General features: G+C 45.0%; 1 protein-coding gene across 5 annotated transcripts in view; it reads left to right on the forward strand.

Annotated features, from left to right (window-relative positions):
* Positions 1-26,012, forward strand: part of nrxn2a (neurexin 2a) — a 307,444-nt gene that overhangs the window by 187,240 nt on the left and 94,192 nt on the right. The gene's annotated exons all lie outside the window — the stretch shown is intronic.

Genomic DNA, 26,012 nt, shown 5'->3' on the forward strand with positions numbered 1-26,012 from the left:
ACTCTCTGTTCACTCATGACTGTACGGCCAGGCACGACTCCAACACCATCATTAAATTTGCCGATGACACAACAGTGGTAGGCCTGATAACCGACAACAACGAGACAGCCTATAGGGAGGAGGTCAGTGGAGCATGTTGAGAGCTTCAAGTTCCTTGGTGTCCACATCACCAACAAACTAACATGGTCCAAACACACCAAGACAGTCGTGAAGCGAGCACGACAAAACCTATTCCCCCTCAGGACACTGAAAAGATTTGGCATGGGTCCTCAGATCCTCAAAAGGTTCTACAGCTGCACCATCGAGAGCATCCTGACTGGTTGCATCACTGCCTGGTATGGCAACTGCTCGGCCTCCGACCGCAAGGCACTACAGAGGGTAGTGTGAACGGCCCAGTACATCACTGGGGCCAAGCTTCCTGCCGTCCAGGACCTCTATACCAGGCGGTGTCAGAGGAAGGCCCTAAAAATTGTCAAAGACTCAAGCCACCTTAGTCATAGACTGTTCTCTCTGCTACCGCACGACAAACGGTACTGGAGCGCCAAGTCTAGGTCCAAGAGGCTTCTAAACAGCTTCTACCCCCAAGCCATAAGACTCCTGAACATCTAGTCAAATGGCTATTTAGACTATTTGCATTGCCCCCCTCCCCTCTCCAACCCACTGCCACTCTCTGTTGTCATCTATGCATAGTCACTTTAATTACTCTATCTACGTGTACATACTACCTCAACCAACCGGTGCACATTGACTCTGTACTGGCACCCCCCTGTATATATTGTGTTTTTTTTACTACTGCTCTTTAATTACTTGTTAATTTTATCTCTTATTCTTATCTGTATTTTTTTGAAACTGCACTGTTGGTTAGGGGCTTGTAAGTAAGCATTTCACTGTAAGGTCTACACCTGTTTTATTCGGCGCATGTGACTAATAAGATTTGATTTGATTTGATATGTTACTGAAACTGGCCAGAATTAGCAGAATGTGCCCTGGCCTCTCTGTGGCCCAGCAGCTCCCTGCTATCCCACCAGTCTGCTCTTAGCAACAGAGACAGACAGAAACCAAGCCATTGACCAGGGATTCATACACTCAGAACCTAAAGCCACTTGACAGGGACTAATACACTCAGGACCTAAAGCCACTGACCAGGGATTAATACACCCAGGACCTAAAGCCACTGACCAGGGATTAATACACCCAGGACCTAAAGCCACTGACCATGGATTAATACACCCAGGACCTAAAGCCACTGACCAGGGATTAATACACCCAGGACCTAAATCCGCTGACCAGGGATTAATACACCCAGGACCTAAAGCCACTGACCAGGGATTAATACACCCAGAACCTAAAGCCACTGAACAGGGATTAATACACCCAGGACCTAAAGCCACTGACCAGGGATTAATACACCCAGGACCTAAAGCCACTGACCAGGGATTAATACACCCAGGACCTAAAGCCACTGACCAAGGATTAATACACCCAGAACCTAAAGCCACTGACCAGGGATTAATACACCCAGGACCTAAAGCCACTGACCAGGGATTAATACACCCAGGACCTAAAGCCACTGACCAGGGATTAATACACCCAGGACCTAAAGCCACTGACCAGGGATTAATACACCCAGGACCTAAAGCCATTGACCAGGGATTAATACACCCAGGACCTAAAGCCATTGACCAGGGATTAATACACCCAGGACCTAAAGCCACTGACCAGGGATTAATACACCCAGGACCTAAAGCCACTGACCAGGGATTAATACACCCATGCCTGAGAGAAGATCTCATATCAGATGATGTGGAATGGAATATGGCTACAGGTTTATCTGCCTCACCTCAAACCTATTCTCGTAGGAAGTTGCTAAAAGTCAGTATTTTGACTGTGTGAAATGCTCGATAATGTATGTGATATCAACAGAGAGGTATATGTTATGGGTGACGTAAATATTGACTGGTTGTCATCAAGCTGCCCACTCAAAAGTAAGCTTTAAACTGTAACTGATGCTTGCAATCTGATTCAGTCAACCTACCAGGGTATTTACAAACAGAACAGGAACCAAGTCATCTACATGTATTTATTTTATTTATTTAACCTTTATTTAACTAGGCAAGTCAGTTAAGAACAAATTCTTATTTACAATGACGGCCTACGCTGGCCAAACCTGGATGACGCTGGGCCAATTGTGCGCCGCCCTATAGGACTCCCGATCACAGCCGGTTGTGATATAGCCTGGATTGATCACATCTTTACTAATGTGTCAGAAAACTTCTCTAAAGCAGTATCCACACCCATCTGATCTAGTGATGATGATGTAATAGTTCTGGACCTAAAATGGTGTATAATTGAACATAGAGGTTTTGCATTGATTCCTATGTCGAAGATGTGAAAAATATTTGTTGGTCTTATGTGTGTAATGAGGAACAACCTGACGGCTCACTTGAAGTGTTTATGAAACTGCTTCTTCTGGTTACTGATAGGCATGCACCCATCAACAAACTGACTGTTAGAACTGCCAAATCCCCATGGGTAGATGAGGAATTGAAAAACTATACGGCTGAGAGAGGTGAGGCAAAGGGAATAGCAAATAAGTCTGACAACATAGCAGATTGGCAAACATACAGTGAATTGAGAAATCCCGTAACGAAACTAAACAAAAAGTAGAAGAAACTATACTAAAGAACAAATATAAATGATATAAATAATGATAGTAAAACGCTCAGGAGTATTTTAAATGAATTTCTAGGCAAAAAAAGCTAACTCTGCTGCATCCTTCACTGAGGCAGATGGCTTGTTCATAACAAAACTCTTTGATTATTGCCAACCACTTTAATAACTTTTTTGTTGACAAGATTAGCAGACTTAGGCATGACATTCAAACAACACATGCTGAGCCTTCATATTCATGCATAATGGACCAAATAATGAAAGACAAGCACTGTAGTTTTGAGTTCTGCAAAGTTGTTGTGGAAGAGGTTAAATGTTTTTTGCAATCTATAAATAAGGACAAGCCACCTGGTACCGACAACCTGGATGGTAAATTTCTGAAGTTGGTAGCGGAAAACATTGGACTTCTGTTTGCCACATCTTTAATCTAAGCCTAGAAGAGGGTATGGGCCCTCAGGCCTGGAGGGGGGCAAAGGTCATTTCACTGGCCAAGAACAGCAAAGCACCCTTTAATGATTCAAACAGCCGACCTATCAGCCTGTACCCATCAACTGACCTATCAGCCTGTTACCGGTGCTTAGCAAACTTTTGGAAAATATTGTGTTTGACCAAATACAATGTTATTTTACAGAAGGAAAAAAATGATTTAACAACAGACTTTCAGCATGCTTATAGGGAAGGGCACTCAACATGCGCGGCACTGACATAAATGACTGATGATTGGTTGAAATAAATTGATAGTAAGAAGATTGTGGGATCTGTTTTGTTAGATTTCAGTGCAGCTTTTGATATTGATCATAACCTATTATGGATAGGGCAGTTACGGTGACTGAATTATCACCACACCAGCAGTCAGGAGTCATGACAGAAGTCAAATTCCATGTGACCGTTGAGTCACAGTAACTAGACTTCTCCAAAACTGAACTCTGATGCCTCTGATGATTATTAGTAGCCTACCAAACTTGTAATGGCCAATCGCTAATGTCCGGTACTCAGTGCTCTATTGTCCTTCTAATCACTCTGACCAATGCAAATGCAATGGAAAATACAATCAAACACTACACTTCCCTGGCATTCAGAGTTTGAGCAGAATAGGATCACCTTTACAATCAGAGTAGCCTACCTGGCTGGCATGAAAATTAACCGCGGGAAAGCGTCTGCCATTTGCTAGTCAAGTGCAAATGGATGACATGTCTTTTTTTCCCCTGCCCTGTAACGGCTGTCGTCTTCCTCGGACGAGGAGAGGAGAGAAGGATCGGTGGACCAATACGCAGCGAGGTATGATGACATAATGAATTATTTGAAAAGACGAAGACTGACACGAACTATACTTGGAATTTACAAAATAACAAACAAACAACGTAGACAGACCTGATCATGGAACTTACATAAAACACGCAGAACTCACGAACAGGAACAGACTACAATAAACGAAACGAACAACCAAAACAGTCCCGTGTGGTGCGCAGACACAGACACGGAAGACACAGGAGACAATCACCCACAAACAAACAGTGTGAACAGCCAACCTATATATGGTTCTCAATCAGAGGAAAACGTCAAACACCTGTCTCTGATTGAGAACCATATAAGGCTAATTACAAGTGACCTAAACAATGAAACACAAAACATATAATGCCCACCCCAACTCACGCCCTGACCCTCTAAACATATACAAAAATAACATAAAATAGGTCAGGAACGTGACATAACCCCCCCCCTCAAGGTGCGTACTCCAGACGCACTACCAAAAGTCTAGGGGAGGGTCTGGGTGGGCATCTGACCACGGTGGTGGCTCAGGCTCTGGGCGTGGTTCCCATCCCCTCTTAGTCACTACCCGCTTTCGTAGCCTCCTCAAAATGACCACCCTCCATATAACCCCACCTAAATTAAGGGGCATCACCAGGATGAGGGGCAACACCAGAATGGGGGGCACCACCAGACTGGCTGGCGGATCCTGGCTGGCGGAAGGTTCTGGCGGATCCTGGCTGGCTGGCAGGTCCTGGCTGGCTGGCTCTGGTGGATCCTGGCTGGCTGGCTCTGGCGGATCCTGGCTGGCGGAAGGCTCTGGCGGATCCTGGCTGGATGACGGCTCTGGCTGGTCATGGCTGGATGACGGCTCTGGCTGGTCATGGCTGGCTGACGGCTCTGGACGCTCATGGCTGGCTGACGGCTCTGGACGCTCATGGCTGGCTGACGGCTCTGGACGCTCATGGCTGGCTGACGGCTCTGGACGCTCATGGCTGGCTGACGGCTCTGGACGCTCATGGCTCACTGGCGGTTCTGGACGCTCATGGCTCACTGGCGGCTCTGGCAGATCCTGTCTGGTTGGCGGCTCTGGCAGATCCTGTCTGGTTGGCGGCTCTGGCAGATCCTGTCTGGTTGGGCGGCTCTGGCAGATCCTGTCTGGTTGGCGGCTCTGGCAGATCCTGTCTGGTTGGCGGCTCTGGCAGATCCTGTCTGGTTGGCGGCTCTGGCAGAACCTGTCTGGTTGGCGGCTCTGGCAGATCCTGTCTGACGAATGGCTCTAGCGGCTCCTGACTGACTATCGGCTCTGACGGCTCGGGACAGACGGGCGGCTCTAATGGCTCGGGGCAGACGGATGGCTCAGACGGCGCTGGGGAGACGGATGGCTCAGATGGCGCTGGGGAGACAGATGGCTCAGATGGCGCTGGGGAGACGGATGGCTCTGGCCGGATAAGGCGCACTGTAGACCTGGTGCGTGGTGCCGGAACTGGAGGCACCGGGCTAAGGACACGCACCTTCATGCTAGTGCGGGGAGCAGGGACAGGGCACACTGGACTCTCAAAACGTACTCTTTGCCTGGTGCGTGGTACCGGAACTGGAGGTACCGGGCTGAGGGCACACACATCAGGACTAGTACGGGGAGAAGGAACAGTGTGTACAGGGCTCTGGAGACGCACAGGTGGCTTAGTGCGTGGTGCCGGAACTGGAGGCACTGGGCTGGAGACACGCACCACAGGGAGAGTGCGTGGAGGAGGAACAGGGCTCTGAAAACGCACTGGAAGCCTGGTGCGTGGTGTAGGCACTGTTGGTACTAGGCTGGGGCGGGGAGGTGGCGCCGGAAATACCGGACCGTGCAGGCGTACTGGCTCTCTTGAGCATTGAGCCTGCCCAACCTTACCTGGTTGAATGCTCCCCGTCGCCCGACCAGTGCGGGGAGGTGGAATAACCCGCACCGGGCTATGTAGGCGAACCGGGGACACCATGTGTAAGGCTGGTGCCATGAATGCCGGCCCGAGAAGACGCACTGGAGACCAGACGCGTTGAGCCGGCCTCATGACACCTGGCTCAATGCCCAATCTAGCCCTCCCAGTGCGGGGAGGTGGAATAACCCGCACCGGGCTATGCACACGTACAGGAGACACCATGCGCTCTACTGCGTAACACGGTGTCCGCCCGTACTCCCGCTCTCCACGGTTAGCCTGGGAAGTGGGCGCAGGTCTCCTACCTGCCCTTGGCCCACTACCTCTTAGCCACCCCCAAGAAATGTTTGGGTAGTACTCACGGGCTTTTCAGGCTTCCAGCCACGTCTCCTTGCTGCCTCCTCATACCCCAGCTGTTGGGCTCTCGCTGCCTCCATCTCCTCACGAGCGCGGCGATATTCCCCAATGTGCGCCCAGTGTCCTTTTCCCTCCAATACTTCGTCCCAAGTCCACGAGTCCTGGTTGCTCTGTTGAGCTCTCCCCCGCCGCTTGGTCCTAGGTTGGTGGGTGATTCTGTAACGGCTGTCGTCTTCCTCGGACGAGGACGAGGAGAGGAGAGAAGGATCGGTGGACCAATACGCAGCGAGGTATGATGACATAATGAATTATTTGAAAAGACGAAGACTGACACGAACTATACTTGGAATTTACAAAATAACAAACAAACAACGTAGACAGACCTGATCATGGAACTTACATAAAACACGCAGAACTCACGAACAGGAACAGACTACAATAAACGAAACGAACAACCAAAACAGTCCCGTGTGGTGCACAGACACGGAAGACACAGGAGACAATCACCCACAAACAAACAGTGTGAACAGCCAACCTATATATGGTTCTCAATCAGAGGAAAACGTCAAACACCTGTCTCTGATTGAGAACCATATAAGGCTAATTACAAGTGACCTAAACAATGAAACACAAAACATATAATGCCCACCCCAACTCACGCCCTGACCCTCTAAACATATACAAAAATAACATAAAATAGGTCAGGAACGTGACATGCCCCTGTTCCAACAGGTGCATGATAATGGCCCATTCTAAATCAAAACTAATTTCACCCATATTATTTAGTGTATGTAAAGACAAGATTAAATTGAGAATATTCTGAATGGTGAGAATATTATCACTTGTGAATTATGCATTTATTTTTTATACTTTTTCAAATCATGGTGGCATGCACCATGTAGCCTAGCCCATAGGCCTACTGTTTATGTTTTGATAAGGTTTGTATCACAACTGAAGTGGCCAAATATCTCCAAATGTAGCCTATAGGCCCAAGACCCCTGGAACATGGTTGGAGAGCCCATAACCTACAGAGAGAGCCTAGTGAAATGTGTTCTTATAAGCCAGTCAACAGAGTTTTGACTGGCCACCATTTAATAAAAGCAGATTCCAGCTTTTTCGTGCTGCTATATTTATTGTAACATTTTTTTATTTTATTTTTACAAATGAAGCCCATTAATCTGCTTTACAAACAGTGTAGCCTACCTGGCATATTAAAAATATAACTGCAGGTAACCTCCATTTGCAATTCGAGTGCAGGATATATGGAGGATTTTTTTGTTTTCTTGTGGGCCATTCTAAATATAAAATGATTCAATCAATCAATCAATCAAGTTTATTTTATATAGCCCTTCGTACATCAGCTAATATCTCGAAGTGCTGTACAGACACCCAGCCTAAAACCCCAAACAGCAAGCAATGCAGGTGTAGAAGCGCGTATATTCCACATACAGTGGGGAGAACAAGTATTTGATACACTGTCAATTTTGCAGGTTTTCCTACTTACAAAGCATGTAGAGGTCTGTACTTTTTATCATAGGTACACTTCAACTGTGAGAGATGGAATCTAAAACAAAAATCCAGAAAATCACATTGTATGATTTTTAAGTAATTAATTTGCATTTTATTGCATGACATAAGTATTTGATCACCTACCAACCAGTAAGAATTCCGGCTCTCACAGACCTGTTAGTTTTTCTTTGAGAAGCCCTCCTGTTCTCCACTCATTACCTGTATTAACTCCACCTGTTTGAACTCGTTACCTGTATAAAAGACACCTGTCCACACACTCAATCAAACAGACTCCAACCTCTCCACAATGGCCAAGACCAGAGAGCTGTGTAAGGACATCAGGGATAAAATTGTAGACCTGCACAAGGCTGGGATGGGCTACAGGACAATAGAAAAACAGCTTGGTGAGAAGGCAACAACTGTTGGCGCAATTATTAGAAAATGGAAGACGTTCAAGATGACGGTCAATCACCCTCGGTCTGGGGCTCCATGCAAGATCTCACCTCGTGGGGCATCAATGATCATGAAGAAGGTGAGGGATCAGCCCAGAACTACACGGCAGGACCTGGTCAATGACCTGAAGAGAGCTGGGACCACAATCTCAAAGAAAACCATTAGTAACACACCACGCCGTCATGGATTAAAATCCTGCAGTGCACGCAAGGTCCCCCTGCTCAAGCCAGTGCATGTCCAGGCCCGTCTGAAGTTTGCCAATGACCATCTGGATGATCCAGAGGAGGAATGGGAGAAGGTCATGTGGTCTGATGAGACAAAAATAGAGCTTTTTGGTCTAAACTCCACTCGCCGTGTTTGGAGGAAGAAGAAGGATGAGTACAACCCCAAGAACACCATCCCAACCGTGAAGCATGGAGGTGGAAACATCATTCTTTGGGGATGCTTTTCTGCAAAGGGGACAGGACGACTGCACTGTATTGAGGGAAGGATGGATTTGGCCATGTATCGCGAGATCTTGGCCAACAACCTCCTTCCCTCAGTAAGAGCATTGAAGATGGGTCGTGGCTGGGTCTTCCAGCATGACAACGACCCGAAACACACAGCCAGGGCAACTAAGGAGTGGCTCCGTAAGAAGCATTTCAAGGTCCTGGAGTGGCCTAGACAGTCTCCAGACCTGAACCCAATAGAAAATCTTTGGAGGGAGCTGAAAGTCCGTATTGCCCAGCGACAGCCCCGAAACCTGAAGGATCTGGAGAAGGTCTGTATGGAGGAGTGGGCCAAAATCCCTGCTGCAGTGTGTGCAAACCTGGTCAAGAACTACAGGAAACGTATGAACTCTGTAATTGCAAACAAAGGTTTCTGTACCAAATATTAAGTTCTGCTTTTCTGATGTATCAAATACTTATGTCATGCAATAAAATGCAAATTAAATACTTAAAATACTTACTTGTTCTCCCCACTGTATATTAGTAGGCTATATGTAAAGACCAGATTAAATTGAGGATATTGCATGGGAATATTATCAAGTGCTTGTCAAATTGTGATTGAGAGACTGATGAAGTGTGTGCAGGCTGCGCAAGAAAGTGAGCAGATCGCTTCCCATTCATGCAACTTTTTTCAAATCATAATTCCTTGTGTCATGCAGCCTTAGAATGTATTAGAAATCAAAACATATAGCCTAATGTTGACAAAACATACAGCCATATGGCTGTGGGCTACTCTAGTTAATTAATCTTGCCAGATAAATTAACTAGAGTAGCCCACAGCCATATGGCATAGCCAGATCAGGGCGTAACATAAATAAATTGAACCTTTGTTTAACTAGGCAAGTCAGTTAAAAACAAATTCTTATTTACAATGACGACCTACCCCGGCCAAACCCGGACGACGCTGGGCCAATTGTGTGCCGCCCTATGGGACTCCCAATCACAGCCAGTTGTGATACAGCCTGGATAACATAAGGACAACTCAGAGTATGCTATTCTGTTCTTTTGAAATAGGCTACATTTTCTTCATATCATAAGGTTTCTTTAGACCTGACAAAAATAGGGATTTATTGTGATGGTGTAGGCTATATTAAATTAATTTATTAGACTTTTTAAAATGTAGATGTTCCAAAGGTCCCCATCAGTGGCTTGTAGGCTGTGCGTGAAAGCTGGAAAATGCGAAACGTATTTATGTTAATTAACGGTCAATTACCGTGAGAATGGCAGTTATTTGAATGACAATCACCAGCTGATTGTCCACAGCACCAGTTATGGCTTTACATCATCTGCCTTATCATGGATTGAGATTTACCTATCTAATAGAACACAGAGGGTTTTCTTTATTAATGGAAGCCTCTCTAATGCTAATTCCGTTGAGTGTGGTGTACCGCAGTGCCGCCGGCTAGGGCCATTTATTGTTTTCTGTTTTTACTAATGACCATCCACTGACCTTGAATACAGCCTGTGTGTCTATGTACGTTGACGTCTCAAACGTATACATGTCAGCTATGACAGTAAAATAAATAACTGACAGCCTTAACATAGAGCTCCAGTCACTTTTAGAATGGGTAACTAGCAATAGGCTGGTGCTAAACATCTCAAAAGCAATAGGCATCGTTTTTGGGACATATCACTCACTCAACCCTCAACATAATCTAAAACATATAGACTCAGTGGTTTCCAAAATGGGAAGAGGTCTGTCCATGATAAGGCATTGCTCTGCTTTTTATTTATTTATTACATCTAAATCAACCAGGCAGGTCCTACAGACCCTAGTTTTGTCATACCTGGACTACTGCCCAGTGTGGTCATGTGCGGCAAAGAAGGACATAGGAAAATTGCAGTTGGTTCAGAACAGAGCAGCACGTTTTGCACTAAGATGTACACGGAGGGCGAATGTCAATGGAATGCATGTCAGTCTCTACTGGCTCAAAGTGGAGGGGAGATTGACTACATCACTATTGGTCTTTGTGTGAGGTGTTGATGGCTTAAAGGTACCGAACTGTCTGTTCAAGCAGTTCTCCCACAGTTCAGACACTCATCAGTACCACACAAGACATGCAGCCAGAAGTCTCTTCACAGTCCCCAGGTCCTGAAGAGAGGCTGGGAAACACAGTATTAAATAGAGCCATGACTACATGGAACTCTCTGCCACCCCAGGTAACTCAAGCTGGCAATAAAAACAGATGACAAAAAAACAGATGAGAACACCTTACTGCATGACGGGGAATGTGAAGAGAATGACATTTTATATATTTTGTATTGTATAATGTATTTTATTATGTAGTGTTATGCGTATGATGTATAGTATTGTCAAATCAAATTTTATTTGTCAAATACACATGGTTATCAGATGTTAATGCGAGTGTAGCAAAATGCTTATGCTTCTAGTTCCGACAATGCAGTAATATCTAACAAGTAATCTAACCTAACAATTTCACAACAACTACCTTATACACACAAGTGTAAAGGAATGAATAAGAATATGTACATAAAAATATATAAGGATGAGCGATGGCCGAACGGCATAGGCAAGATGCAGTAGATGGTATAGAGTACAGTATATACATATGAGATGAGTAATGTAGGGTATGTAAACATTATATAAAGTGGCATTGTTTAAAGTGGCTAGTGATACATTTATTACATCAATTTTTCCATTATTAAAGTGGCTGGAGTTGAGTCAGTATGTTGGCAGCAGCCACTCAATGTTAGTGATGGCTGTTTAACAGTCTGATGGCCTTGCGATAGAAGCTGTTTTTCAGTCTCTTGGTCCCAGCTTTGATGCACCTGTACTGACCCAGCCTTCTGGATGATAGCGGGGTGAACAGGCAGTGGCTCGGGTGGTTGTTGTCCTTGATGATCTTTTTGGCCTTCCTGTGACATCGGGAGGCCAAAAAGATCATCAAGGACAACAACCACCCGAGCCACTGCCTGTTCACCCCTCTATCATCCAGAAGGCGAGGTCAGTACAGGTGCATCAAAGCGGGGACCGAGAGACTGAAAAACAGCTTCTATCTCAAGGCCATCAGACTGTTAAGTGTTGTGTGTTATGTATGTAGTGGTATGTGTATTAGGTATTTTATTATGTTGTGTTATGTGTATTAGGTATGTTATTATGTTGTGTTATGTGTATTATGTATTTTATTATGTAGTGTTATGTATATTATGTATTTTATTTATTTTAATTGTTTTGTTTCCTGTTTGGACCCCAGGAAGAGTGCCACTGCCTTGGATATTTGGCTGTACTTGTCATTTAGCAATGTGCATTCTCTTGTTAGACTGAGCCGTACGTATTGTATTCTTAGAATGTCATAAAGAGAGCTCAGGGACATTGTTGCCAAACCAATGCTGATGGAACAATACTGTAGCGATGCAACAAAAGAAAATCATATCCTCTTGTAGTGATTGGAAATCAGTCATGCAAAATAACTCAATTTTGACACCAAAATGTTTCTGATGACAGATGTTGATGACAAAAGGTAAATGGTTTGCCGGATGAAAGAATACTTTACATTATTCAGCATAGTGAAGGCACTGGCTGCACTGTATATCTTATTTCAAGTGTTTCTGATTCTGAAGCTCCTATGTGAGCATCATTGGGTTTTTGACTGGATGTTTAATTTACCATGTATTTTATTTACTGGCATATCTGTTCCTCTGTCACTCAATGCATCCATCCATACTGAGGTCTGACAAACAATTCTAGCCCAGCCTTGAAACCAGAAAACAACCTCAGTCCCTGTGGCCCTCTTGGTGAAATATCAAACATTGACATAACACATGAACAGCTTTTATTCAGGAACGCATTCAACAACACTTGATTGCTACTTCAGAGGTAGCACTGCAGTGTATTAAACCTGGTACAACCAGTCAGAGAGAGAGGGAGGGACAGAGGGAGAGAAAATACTATATGACTCACTGTACAAGATCTGTGTTTCATTAGCTGAAGACAAAAGGAAGCAGCTACATGGTTATTTCCCTTGCTTTGAAAATCTCCCTGTCTCTTAGTTTTCTGTTTTGACCCAGACTGGTGTTTTACCATCTGACCCAGACTGGTGTTTTACCATCTGACCCAGACTGGTGTTTTACCATCTGACCCAGACTGGTGTTTTACCATCTGACCCAGACTGGTGCATTATCATCTGACCCAGACTGGTGCATTATCATCTGACCCAGACTGGTGCATTATCATCTGGCACAGACTGGTGCATTATCATCTGACCCGGACTGGTGCATTATCATCTGACCCGGACTGGTGCATTATCATCTGACCCAGACTGGTGCATTATCATCTGACCCGGACTGGTGCATTATCATCTGACCCAGACGGGTGCATTATCATCTGACCCAGACTGGTGCATTATCATCTGACCCAGACTGGTGTTTTATAAGCTGACCCGGACTGGTGCATTATCATCTGACCCAGACTGGTGCATTATCATCTGACCCAGACTGGTGCATTATCAGCTGACACAGACTGGTGTTTTATCAGCTGACATAGACTGGTGCATTATCATCTGACCCAGACTGGTGCATTATCATCTGACCCAGACTGGTGTTTTATCAGCTGACACAGACTGGTGCATTATCATCTGACCCAGACTGGTGCATTATCAGCTGACACAGACTGGTGTTTTATCAGCTGACATAGACTGGTGCATTATCATCTGACCCAGACTGGTGCATTATCATCTGACCCAGACTGGTGTTTTATCAGCTGACACAGACTGGTGCATTATCATCTGACCCAGACTGGTGCATTATCATCTGACCCAGACTGGTGCATTATCAGCTGACACAGACTGGTGCATTATCATCTGACCCAGACTGGTGTTTTATCAGCTGACTATGTAACCAGAGCAGCTACTTTGCATCTCCTCCTTATAGTTGTGATATCTGTTATCTGTTAGTCTTGCCTGGTGTATCAGTGGCCTCCTCTGTTGCTGTCCTGTGGGGGAGCAGGGTCTTCCTAAAATCGATCATTATCTCTGGCTCTCATCCTGATCCTGTTGGTGAGTGACAGCCAGTGACAGAGGCTGCAGACTTGCTCAGAATAACAAGTCTATGCTGATTCTCCAGTTTCCTCAGTCCCCACATGACAGTGTTTAACTGGAGCAAATGTTATCATTGGCGATGCTGACATTAGGAGCTAGCAAAAGCCTTCTACTGTCTGCTACACCATGAGTATATTACAGTCATCTGACACACTAGTTTTTCCAATTTAGAGTGTGATTTCAGTGTGAAAAACACAGCCACCTGTACTCTTTGTAATTCATTTTTCTTAGAAGAGAGCCATTCCACCAACACCGTAATAACACAGCTGTCTGGTTGAGTATATTTTTATATTTGAATTATGCAGAAATAAATCATTTTTGTGTGAATACAGTATGTGTATAAGATGCGTCTCAGTTGTTTTGGTATTTGTCAGGCCGGTGTTTGTCAGGCCAGTAATACCACAGCTTCAGTATGTAGTTTCAGCAGGCCAAGTGGAGTCACACATAGTGCTATGCGAAATGGCAGTTTCCTTTCACCTCTGCCAAGCCATGCCACTAAATCACTTTAACAGCCTGGCTTTTCTCTAAATGGACCCATAACAACGTAATAAGCCACAGGCTTCTGCTATTGCCACACAATTTGGGAAGTGGAATTCACTCAGCAAGTTTAGTACTGGATTATAGGAACATTTCCAGATTTGATTTAGCATAATATTTTTGATTATGTGTGTGTTCCATCACAGAATGGCAAGTGCCAAATGCAGCTTAGCCTGTAAGATTTTCTCAATGCATGCATGCCATATAAAATTAAAATGACCAGTATAGGGGTACATGTGTTAGTGATTGGAATGATCGTCACGTTCTGTGTGGATCGGTCTTTGGCCACAAATCTTTGCCTCCAAAGGGCCCTCATCTCTCCTCTCTCTCTTTTTCTCTCTCTCTCTCTCTTTCTCTTTCTCTCTCTCTCTCTCGACACAGGCTCTGGTGGTCATTATACAGAAACGACCCGCTCGCTCAGCCAAAGGAAACTCATTATTTTCGTTTTCTTCTCCTCTACCGATTCCTTTTTGGGGGGGGATTGTTCCCTCCATTTCTACTTTCCAATGAATAATAACATTATGAATAACAATATTAACATTATTAATAACAAAATAGCATTATTAATAACAATACGATTATGAATAACAAGAATACCATTGTTAATAACAAGAATACCATTATTAATAACAAGAATAACATTGTTCATAATGAGAATAGCATTATTAATAACATTATTAATAGCAAGAATAACATTAGTAACAATAATAACAAGGATAACATCGTTTAGTAACAAGAATAACATTAATAGCAAGAATAACATTATTAATAACAATACTACCATGATTAATAACAAGAATAACATGATTAATAATGAGAATAACATTATTAATAAGGAGAATATCATTATTAATAACCTTATTGGTAACAAGAATAACATTATTAATAACATTATTAATAGCAAGAATAACATTATTAATAGCTATAATAACACTATTAATAGCAAGAATAACATTATTAATAACAATCCTACCATTGTTAATAACATTATTAATAACAATAACATTATACATAACAAGAACAACATGATTAATAACAAGAATAACGTTATTAATAACAATAGTAGTATTAATAACTATAGTCATACTATAGATGATGTTATATCTACAAAAAGATGATTCTGAGATAATTTGCTTTAATGTTCCGAACCCTCATTGGTTTGAATGATGTCAGCAGATTTTGTCTTAACTACATGAATTGGGCGATTCAGAATGCTATATACATGTAGGTAGAGAACATTGGACAGAAAAGGGCTATGTTAATAACTATGTTTTGACAAAAATGTAGATAGAACCTTATAATCCCAAGCTCTCATATCAATTGCCATTGAATAATTCATACAGCTGACACCTATAGGCAAAAGCCTCCACGTAATTCATTACATTGACTTCTCATGTCTATTGCAGTGTTAGTCTTAGATGTTCATTTAAATCTTGAGACTTTGTCTTTTTGTATAGTTCTTCAGTGTCTTCATGAATTTCAGTGAGACTGAACTACATGGATTTTGATTTTATTGTCACAGTAAGTCAAGGAATTACTAGTTGATTTTCTTCCCAGAAACACAGGTCACATAATGCAAACACTTTCTCTCATTTTTCCATTACCCCAAAACTGTAGTCAGAGAAGATCTTTCTGTGTTGCATAAGGCGCTTCAATTAAATCTAAGATGATGTAGAGATACTGCATAGTGAATGAATAATGATTTCTGTCCCATGGAAGTGGGAGAGGAATGAGACAGTGCTCTCTCAGGCAAGACAAGCAGAAACTCTAGCAACCTCAACATTAACTTTTAATATTTAATGACAGTTGATAATACTTTCCACAGAGTGTGGTTGTTATTGTACAGTAAAGGCGTGCGCATGCTTCCCAGCCGATACAGTTTGGAAAGGTTTGTGCATATATTGTGACAACATTTTGTGAGTTTTTTGTTGTGGTGCCAGCCGAACTGAAGCATCCTTCTTACGGCTGCAGGGGCAGTATTGAGTAGCTTGGATGAAAAGGTGCCCAGAGTAAACTGCCTGCTCCTCAGTCCCAGTTGCTAATATATGCATATTATTATTAGTATTGGATAGCCAACACTCTGAAGTTTCTAAAACTGTTTGAATGATGTCTGTGAGTATAACAGAACTCATATGGGAGGCAAAAATCTGAGAAGAAATCCAACCAGGAAGTGGGAAATCTGAGGTTTGTAGGTTTTCAACTCATCGCCTATCGAATACACAGTGGGATATGGGTCATTTTGCACTTCCTAAGGCTTCCACTAGATGTCAACAGTCTTTAGAACTTTGTCTGATGCTTCTACTGTGAAGGGGGCCGAATGAGAGGGGATTGAGTAAGGTCTACCATGAGCTGAACATGCGCTGACCATGCGCATTCATGTGAGAGCGAGCTCTGTTCTATCGCATTTCTGAAGACAAAGGAATTCTCCGGTTGGAACATTATTGAAGATTTATGTTAAAAACATCCTAAAGATTGATTCAATACATCGTTTGACATGTTTCTACTGACTGTTACGGAACTTTTTGACATTTCGTCTGCTTTTAGTGAACGCGCTTCGTGACTTTAGATTTGTTTACCAAATGCTCTAACAAAAGTAGCTATTTGGACATAAATGATGAACATTACCGAACAAATCAAACATTTATTGTCGAACTGGGATTCCTGGGAGTGCATTCTGATGAAGATCATCAAAGGTACATGAATATTTATAATGTTATTTCTGACTTCTGTTGACTGCACAATATGGAGGATATATTTTTGTCTTGATTGGGCTCTGAGTGCCGACCTCAGATTATTGCATGGTTTGCTTTTTCCGTAAAGCTTTTTTGAAATTTGACACAGCGGTTGCATTAAGGAGAAGTGGATCTAAAATTCCATGTATAACACTTGATCTTTGATCAACGTTTATTATGAGTATTTCTGGAAATTGGCTCTCTGCAAAATCACCGGATGTCACCGAACTACTGAACATAACGCGCCAATGTATACTGAGATTTTCTTTATATAAATATGAACTTTACCGAACAAAACATACATGTATTGTGTAACATGAAGTCCTATGAGTGTCATCTGATGAAGATAATCAAAGGTTAGTGATTAATTTTATCTCTATTTCTGCTTTTTGTGACTCCTGTCTTTGGCTGGAAAAATGGCTGTGTTTTTCTGTGATTTGGCAGTGACCTAACATAATCGTTTGTGGTGCTTTCGCTGTAAAGCCTTTTTGAAATCGTACACTGTGGTGGGATTAACAAGAAGTGTATCTTTAAAATGGTGTGAAATACTTGTATGCTTGAGGAATTTTAATTATGAGATTTCTGTTGTTTGAATTTGGCGCCCTGCACTTTCACTGGCTGTTGTCATATCGATCCCGTTAACGGGAATGCAGCCCTAAGAAGTTTTTAAGGGATGCTTTGAGAGCGGAGATAGAATTCTAAAAATGACAGCTGTCATTCAGGTGTCACTACTGTATGCTCAATATGTTACAGGTTCACAATATTCGTGGAGGTAGGCTAGCGGTTAAGAGCATTGCGCCAGTAACCAAAATGTTGCTGGTTCGAATCCCAGAGCCGACTAGGTGAAAAATCAAGGCACTTAACCCTAATTGCTCCTGTAAGTCGCTCTGGATAAGAGTGTCTTCTAAATGACTAAAATGTCATGCTTGTCTTTGTAGATAGTGTCTTTGTAGATAGTGTCTTTGTAGATACTGTCTTTGTAGATAGTGTCTTTGTAGATACTGTCTTTGTAGATAGTGTCTTTGTAGATACTGTCTTTGTAGATAGTGTCTTTGTAGATCTTGTCTTTGTAGATCTTGTCTTTGTAGATAGTGTCTTTGTTGATACTGTCTTTCTAGATACTGTCTTTCTAGATACTGTCTTTCTAGATACTGTCTTTCCAGCTTGGGTATGGTAACCACTGTAAAGAAACAGATTGCTGGGATGATTGCTTGGAAAACAGGGCTTTTTCTGCTCCCTAGAGGCTATAGGCTGTTCTTTTGTGCCTACCCCCAAGCCCATAGAGCCCAGGACAGACCTGGGTGTCTCCTCTCCTTCACTTCAGCCTACAACCAATAGACTGCCTCAGCCCCCTGAGCTCTTCCTACCTCCACCTGATTCACCCATCCACACCGTCTGCTGCTGAGCCAAGCTGACAGGCCCACCCTTCCTCTACCTGCCTGCCCATCTCCTACTCAGCCTCTGTCAGCCTCTGCCTGTCCATCCCTATACGCAGCATCATCCTTCCACCCCAGGCCACCCTGCCTCTACCTGCCTGCCTTCCCACTCCCTACACTGCCTCTGTCTGACCATCATTCCCCCTCCACAGCCCACACAAAGCAGTGGCAGGGGAAGACCTTGTTAATGACACACTGTTATCACCCTTCAATCATCCTAGACATTGGGTTGGTACTAGACTGTAACCTGTTGTTGTTCATGGAGAAAGTGCCAACATTGAAAGTGCCAATACGCTGCCTATGGTACAAATGACTGGGCATTTGTCAGGAGGTAGATTCTGCACAGGTGGGCCTTCACAGGTTGACAACTATAGAGGTAGTAGGTAGATTCTGCACAGGTGGGCCTTCACAGGTTGACAACTATAGAGGTAGTAGGTAGATTCTGCACAGGTGGGCCTTCACAGGTTGACAACTATAGAGGTAGTAGGTAGATTCTGCACAGGTGGGCCTTCACAGGTTGACAACTATAGAGGTAGTAGGTAGATTCTGCACAGGTGGGCCTTCACAGGTTGACAACTATAGAGGTAGTAGGTAGATTCTGCACAGGTGGGCCTTCACAGGTTGACAACTATAGAGGTAGTAGGTAGATTCTGCACAGGTGGACCTTCACAGGTTGACAACTATAGAGGTAGTAGGTAGATTCTGCACAGGTGGACCTTCACAGGTTGACAACTATAGAGGTAGTAGGTAGATTCTGCACAGGTGGGTCTTCACAGGTTGACAACTATAGAGAGTTAGTTTTGTCCCATTTAGTGCATTTGATTTAGCGCCAGCCACGGCCCACTACTATTAAACTGGGATCAATATGATCATTCTCTATTAAACTGGGATCAATATGATCATTCTCTATTAAACTGGGATCAATATGATCATTCTCTATTAAACTGGGATCAATATGATCATTCTCTATTAAACTGGGATCAATATGATCATTCTCTATTAAACTGGGATCAATATGATCATTCTCTATTAAACTGGGATCAATATGATCATTCTCTATTAAACTGGGATCAATATGATCATTCTCTATTAAACTGGGATCAATATGATCATTCTCTAAAAAGCTGTTGAAACGCAACAGTCAGTCTCATTTGGCTATAGCTGTTGGCTGTATACTGCACAGATGTAGGATCTTAATTAGACCACTCTTTTAGTGTATTCAAGGTTTAAAAGGGCTTCTAAAGTTTGTAATTTCCACACAAAAAAATGTCAGACTTGATTTGCACTAAAGAAAAATGTATCTACCCCCTACATAAAATGTCCATTAATTATAGTCGACTTAATAATTCCCAATTAAGATCCTACATCTGTAGGTCTGCTACCTAGACCCTTTGAGTGGCACACTCATGTGTTTTTCATTAACTTCAACTATAAACAAACAATTTCATTTTCAATTGACAGATAACACCAGTCTATGGTTGAGTGATACAAAGAGTGTGTACAGACAGGTCACACAGTGTGTACAGACAGGTCACACAGTGTGTACAGACAGGTCACACAGTGTGTACAGACAGGTCACACAGTGTGTACAGACAGGTCACACAGTGTGTACAGACAGGTCACAGGTCACACAGTGTGTACAGACAGGTCACACAGTGTGTACAGACAGGTCACACAGTGTGTACAGACAGGTCACACAGTGTGTACAGACAGGTCACACAGTGTGTACAGACAGGTCACACAGTGTGTACAGACAGGTCACACAGTGTGTACAGACAGGTCACACAGTGTGTACAGACAGGTCACACAGTGTGTACAGACAGGTCACACCAATAATGTGATGGTCCCATGTGATTCTGCTTAACCTCTTATCTGGCCTAACAGAAAACAAGACCTCTGTTTTACCGTGAGATTACTGGCATAGTGGCTGCCTATCAAGTATCAGAAGTCATACTTCAAAATGTCTCTGTTCAAACCACAATACAAATAAGTGCCAATCAAACGAACATGGATTCATGTCTCTTGACCCCACAGTGAAAGGTCACCTCCGTAATGTCATGTTGTAATTGAATTACTGTTAAGCAGAACAGATAACTATATGGCAGATAGAGGACAAAAGTAAATGGCAGATTGATGTGTGATGATTAAACAGTAGGGACACAGAATGGGAGATGCTCCCGGAACGTTCCTTTATATTCACCACGGATCTGGGCCCAACATTGGACATGTATCTCTCCCTGCTAAAGCTCTGTACGTTGGATTACCACCCCTCCCCTCCCTTCCTCTTTCCCAGCCAGACCTATTTGAGGTGCTGTCGCTTTAAATCTAATGAAATCAACTGGATATCTTAACTGCAGGCCATTTATTTCAGAGGAGGTTGGCATTATGGGTAATTAATGTGAAAAGTGTCATGATTAATCCTGCTACGTTCACCCCTGAGGCTAGCCTCAATGCCTGGGCAAAAACTGTCTCCCTGACAAATCCCCCTGACACCCTACACTGTGTATTTAAGTCTCCTAAGCCAGGAAAACATCATCTTTTAAATTCTGTGCTTGCAATACCTTTCACTCTGCATAAAAATACCTTTCACTCTGCTCTAACAAAATAATTGTAGGGTGAAGCCCTTGAAATGTAGCTAATGATTTAACAGCAAAACTTCTTTGCTTCCTTTGATGCGTTCTATACATGTTTTTATCACAGAATTGGAAAACACCAAGATACACTTAGACACGTAGAATTTTCACAATCTGATTTTCAATCTTGGCATTTGCAAAGAAGCTCTAATAATAATAATAATAATAATACTTTGTTATTGTGTTTCCCTTTCTGGAAATGTGTCTTCCATCTCAACAAATAACAGCACAGCATCACCAATAGGTGCATAAATGCATACATAAACCACAAGCAATAACTACAGCAGACAACACATGTGGATGCAGTTTGAACATTCTGGGAGGAGGGGGGAGTTGAGCACTTATTTATTCAATTTACTTTTACTGGTGTGAATGAATGATCTCTGGGTTCTGGCGCTAGACTGGGACTGGTGACTTGATTGGTTGCTTTCATGCTCTGTGTTTTGTTGAATTCTGCATGACTCTATTTTGTATGACTGGGTGTGTTCCAGTGTGAAGGGGAGGATAGCCTACTTACTCAGTGGCATCAGGATAGAGAAGGAGTCCTAACAGTGAAAACAGCCAGGACAACAGATGGTTAATTCACCACTGCTTTCCCCAACCACCCCCTGTGTCCTCCAGATAGCATCATTTTTATCATGTTGAGAAGCCCTGGCGTTTGCAAATTGATTAATGCAAACCTTTTATCCCAAACAGCCCTCGTGAAGATTTCATCACTACCTAGAAAGATGCCTCCAATACTGGGGGACTTGACAATACAATACAATATACAATACAACACAATACAATATACAATACTATACAATACAACATACAATACAATATACAATACAAGACAAGACAATACAATATACAATATACAATATACAATACAATACAAACATCAATCATTGTCAAAGCAACCCTCTCAAATACCCTCATCTTCCACACATTACCCCGTTTAGGCCTATTGGACAGGGCTCTTGCATTGCACATAGTGTGTGCATAATTTATTAAGGAGTATTGATTAAACTGCTCATTTATTATACAGTATTTCCGATGATCAAAATGTTGTATTTTTGCCGATTTCAACCTAACTTTATAACATTGACATTGACTTTGAATATTGAGGCGTTTGAAACTTTTCCTTTTACGTCAATAGAGGATTGTCTTTCACGCATGTAATGGCAACTACAGGGCAGCCATCTGCATCAGAGACTTGGCTGCTTTGTGTTGGGTGTTCAGGCGTCTCACAACAGATAGTGAGTTACCAAGCACCTCTGCCTGTCTAATGCCACGTAAAAGCTTAGTTGGCTCAGACAGTCTGGGTAGTATCCAGCCAAGGTCACTGCAAATCATCTCCAATGATCACCCCAAGCCCCCCTCACCTTCTGCTCAATTCTCTCAGTTCAGTCAGCCCAGCTCGTTGGCCACAGCCAGCCCTCTACCCACTCCAGTCCTCTCCAGCCCCATTCAGCCCTCTTCCCTCTACAGCCCACTCCAGCCCTCTCCAGCCCCATCCAGCCCTCTTCCCTCTACAGCCCACTCCAGCCCCATCCAGCCCTCTTCCCTCTACAGCCCACTCCAGCCCTCTCCAGCCCCATTCAGCCCTCTTCCCTCTACAGCCCACTCCAACCCCATCCAGCCCTCTTCCCTCTACAGCCCACTCCAGCCCCATCCAGCCCTCTTCCCTCTACAGCCCACTCCAGCCCTCTCCAGCCCCATTCAGCCCTCTTCCCTCTACAGCCCACTCCAGCCCTTTCCAGCCCCATCCAGCCCTCTTCCCTCTACAGCCCACTCCAGCCCTCTCCAGCCCCATCCAGCCCTCTTCCCTCTACAGCCCACTCCAGCCCTCTCCAGCCCCATCCAGCCCTCTTCCCTCTACAGCCCACTCCAGCCCTCTCCAGCCCCATTCAGCCCTCTTCCCTCTACAGCCCACTCCAGCCCTCTCCAGCCCCATTCAGCCCTCTTCCCTCTACAGCCCACTCCAGCCCTCTCCAACCCCATTCAGCCCTCTTCCCTCTACAGCCCACTCCAGCCCTCTCCAGCCCCATTCAGCCCTCTTCCCTCTACAGCCCACTCCAGCCCTCTCCAGCCCCATTCAGCCCTCTTCCCTCTACAGCCCACTCCAGCCCTCTCCAGCCCCATTCAGCCCTCTTCCCTCTACAGCCCACTCCAGCCCTCTCCAGCCCCATTCAGCCCTCTTCCCTCTACAGCCCACTCCAGCCCTCTCCAACCCCATTCAGCCCTCTTCCCTCTACAGCCCACTCCAGCCCATTCCAGCCCCATCCAGCCCTCTTCCCTCTACAGTCCTCTCCAGTCCTCTCCCCTCCCCAGCTGTCTCTGCCCTCTCCAGTCCTCTCCCCTCCCCAGCTGTCTCTGCCCTCTCCAGCCCTCTCCCCTCCCCAGCTGTCTCTGCCCTCTCCAGTCCTCTCCCCTCCCCAGCTGTCTCTGCCCTCTCCAGTCCTCTCCCCTCCCCAGCTGTCTCTGCCCTCTCCAGTCCTCTCCCCTCCCCAGCTGTCTCTGCCCTCTCCAGTCCTCTCCCCTCCCCAGCTGTCTCTGCCCTCTCCAGTCCTCTCCCCTCCCCAGCTGTCTCTGCCCTCTCCAGTCCTCTCCCCTCCCCAGCTGTCTCTGCCCTCTCCAGCCCTCTCCCCTCCCCAGCTGTCTCTGACCTCTCCAGTCCTCTCCCCTCCCCAGCTGTCTCTGCCCTCTCCAGTCCTCTCCCCTCCCCAGCTGTCTCTGCCCTCTCCAGTCCTCTCCCCTCCCCAGCTGTCTCTGCCGTCTCCATCCCTCTCCCCTCCCAAGCTGTCTCCAGCTCTCTCCCCTCCCCAGCTGTCTCTGACCTCTCCAGTCCTCTCCCCTCCCCAGCTGTCTCTGCCCTCTCCAGTCCTCTCCCCTCCCAAGCTGTCTCTACCCTCTCCAGTCCTCTCCCCTCTCCAGCCCTCTCCATCCCTCTCCCCTCTCCAGCCCTCTGCCCTCTCCAGGCCTGTTCTCTCCAGTCCTCTCCAGCCCTCTCCAGCCCTCTCCAGCCCTCCAGTCCTCTCCAGTTCTCTCCGGCCCTCTCCCCTCTCCTACCATCCCCAGCCCTCTCCCCTCTCCAGGCCTCTCCTGCCCTCTCCATCCCTATCCAGCCCTCTCCCCTCTCCAGACCTCTGCCCTCTCCAGTCCTCTCCAGCCCTGTTCTCTCCAGTCCTCTCCAGCCCTCTCCAGTCCTCTCCAGTCCACTCCCCTCTCAAAGCCTCTCCAGCCCTCTGCCCTCTCCAACCAGTCTCCAGTCCTCTCCCCTCTCCAGCCCTCTCCATCCCTCTGCCCTCTCCCCTCTCCAGCCCTGTCCCCTCTCCAGCCCTTTTCAGCCTCCCCCTCGCTCTCTCTCTCCCTCCCTCTCCTCTCTCTTTCTCCCCTTCACTCTGTCTCTCTCTCTCTTGCCTCCCCTCTCTCTGCCTGAGTAATGGCCTGCCTCTACCTTCCTGTCACCATGAGAGGTGGTGCTGGCTCTGCTCTGTTCTCCTTTTTTCATGCGTGTCCTTTTAACTGGCCAGGCAATCCCAGCTGAGATCTCTATCGACCATGATTTATCTGATATAGCTACAGTTCTGCTTCTCTCTTGCTCTCTTGCTCTCTTTCTCTCTCTCTCTCTCTCTCTCTCTCTCTCTCTCTCTCTCTCTCTCTCTCTCTCTCTCTCTCTCTCTCTCTCTCTCTCTCTCTCTCTCTCTCTCTCTCTCTCTCTCTCTCTCTCTCTCTCTCTCTCTCTCTCTCTCTCTCTCTCCTCCCCCACACTCTCTTAAGTTCAGCATAAGTACAGTGCTACACATACCAGAAATGACTAGAGAGGGCTGAGGGAGAGGAGGAAAGGGTGAGAGCACTCTTCGGGGTGGCTACATGTGGCGATGCCAGAGAGAAAGAGAGAGGGCTACGCTTGTCACAGAATTTTGACTGGAACTAAATAATTCAGTAGAATCAGGGACCAACCATAGTTTTCTTGGTAATGGGGGATATTGTCTGCATCTGGTACAGATCTTAATTTGTTTCTCACAGCAGGAAAATAATACTGCAGCAACATGAAGTTAGGGCAAATCAAGTCAGAAATCTTAAGTGGAAATTACAAACTTTAAAAGCCTTTTTAAACCTTGAATACACTCTGAGACAACAGAGTGATCAAAGATAGCAGATCTGTGTCTGAATGTATTGCTAGCTATCTTTAGCTCTCTCCTCTCCCTGTGGTATCATTCCAAAGCCTATTTTTCCCAGGTACACCACCACAGAGACAGGCACCTCTGTTCTCCTGATGTAGCAGTTTTGACAGTTGAGCTGAATCGGTTTCTTCCTCTGCAGCATCATCCTGCTTTTCTATTGCTGGGTTTCTGCCTGTACTGTACATTGGCTGTGAATCAGTAACCTGGGATGTGTATTTATTCTCACACAACCCATTTTCTGGCCTCTGTGTTTCTTTGCATTGTTGATGCCTGCTCTCCCTCACCCACCCCCTCTGTCTCTCTCTCCCTCTCTCTCTCCCTCTCTCTCTCCCTCTCTCTCTCTGTCTCTCTCTCTCTCCCTCTCTCTCTGTCTCTCTCTCCCTCTCTCCCTCTCTCTCTCCCTCTCTCTCTCTCTCTCTCTCTCTCTCTCTCTCTCTCTCTCTCTCTCTCTCTCTCTCTCTCTCTCTCTCTCTCTCTCTCTCTCTCTCTCTCTCTCTCTCTCTCTCTCTCTCTGTCTCTCTGTCTCTCTGTCTCTCTGTCTCTCTCTGTCTCTCTCTGTCTCTCTCTGTCTCTCTCTCCCTCTCTCTCTGTCTCTCTCTGTCTCTCTCTGTCTCTCTCTCCCTCTCTCTCTCTGTCTCTCTCTCTCTCTCTCTTTCTCTCTCTCCCTCTCCCTCTCTCTCTGTCTCTCTCTCCCTCTCTCTCTGTCTCTCTCTCCCTCTCTCTCTGTCTCTCTCTCCCTCTCCCTCTCTCTCTGTCTCTCTCTCCCTCTCTCTCTGTCTCTCTCTCTCTCCCTCTCTCTCT

This window comes from Salvelinus alpinus, chromosome 24 (genome assembly GCF_045679555.1).
Source record: "Salvelinus alpinus chromosome 24, SLU_Salpinus.1, whole genome shotgun sequence".
Taxonomy (NCBI): Eukaryota; Metazoa; Chordata; class Actinopteri; order Salmoniformes; family Salmonidae; genus Salvelinus; species Salvelinus alpinus.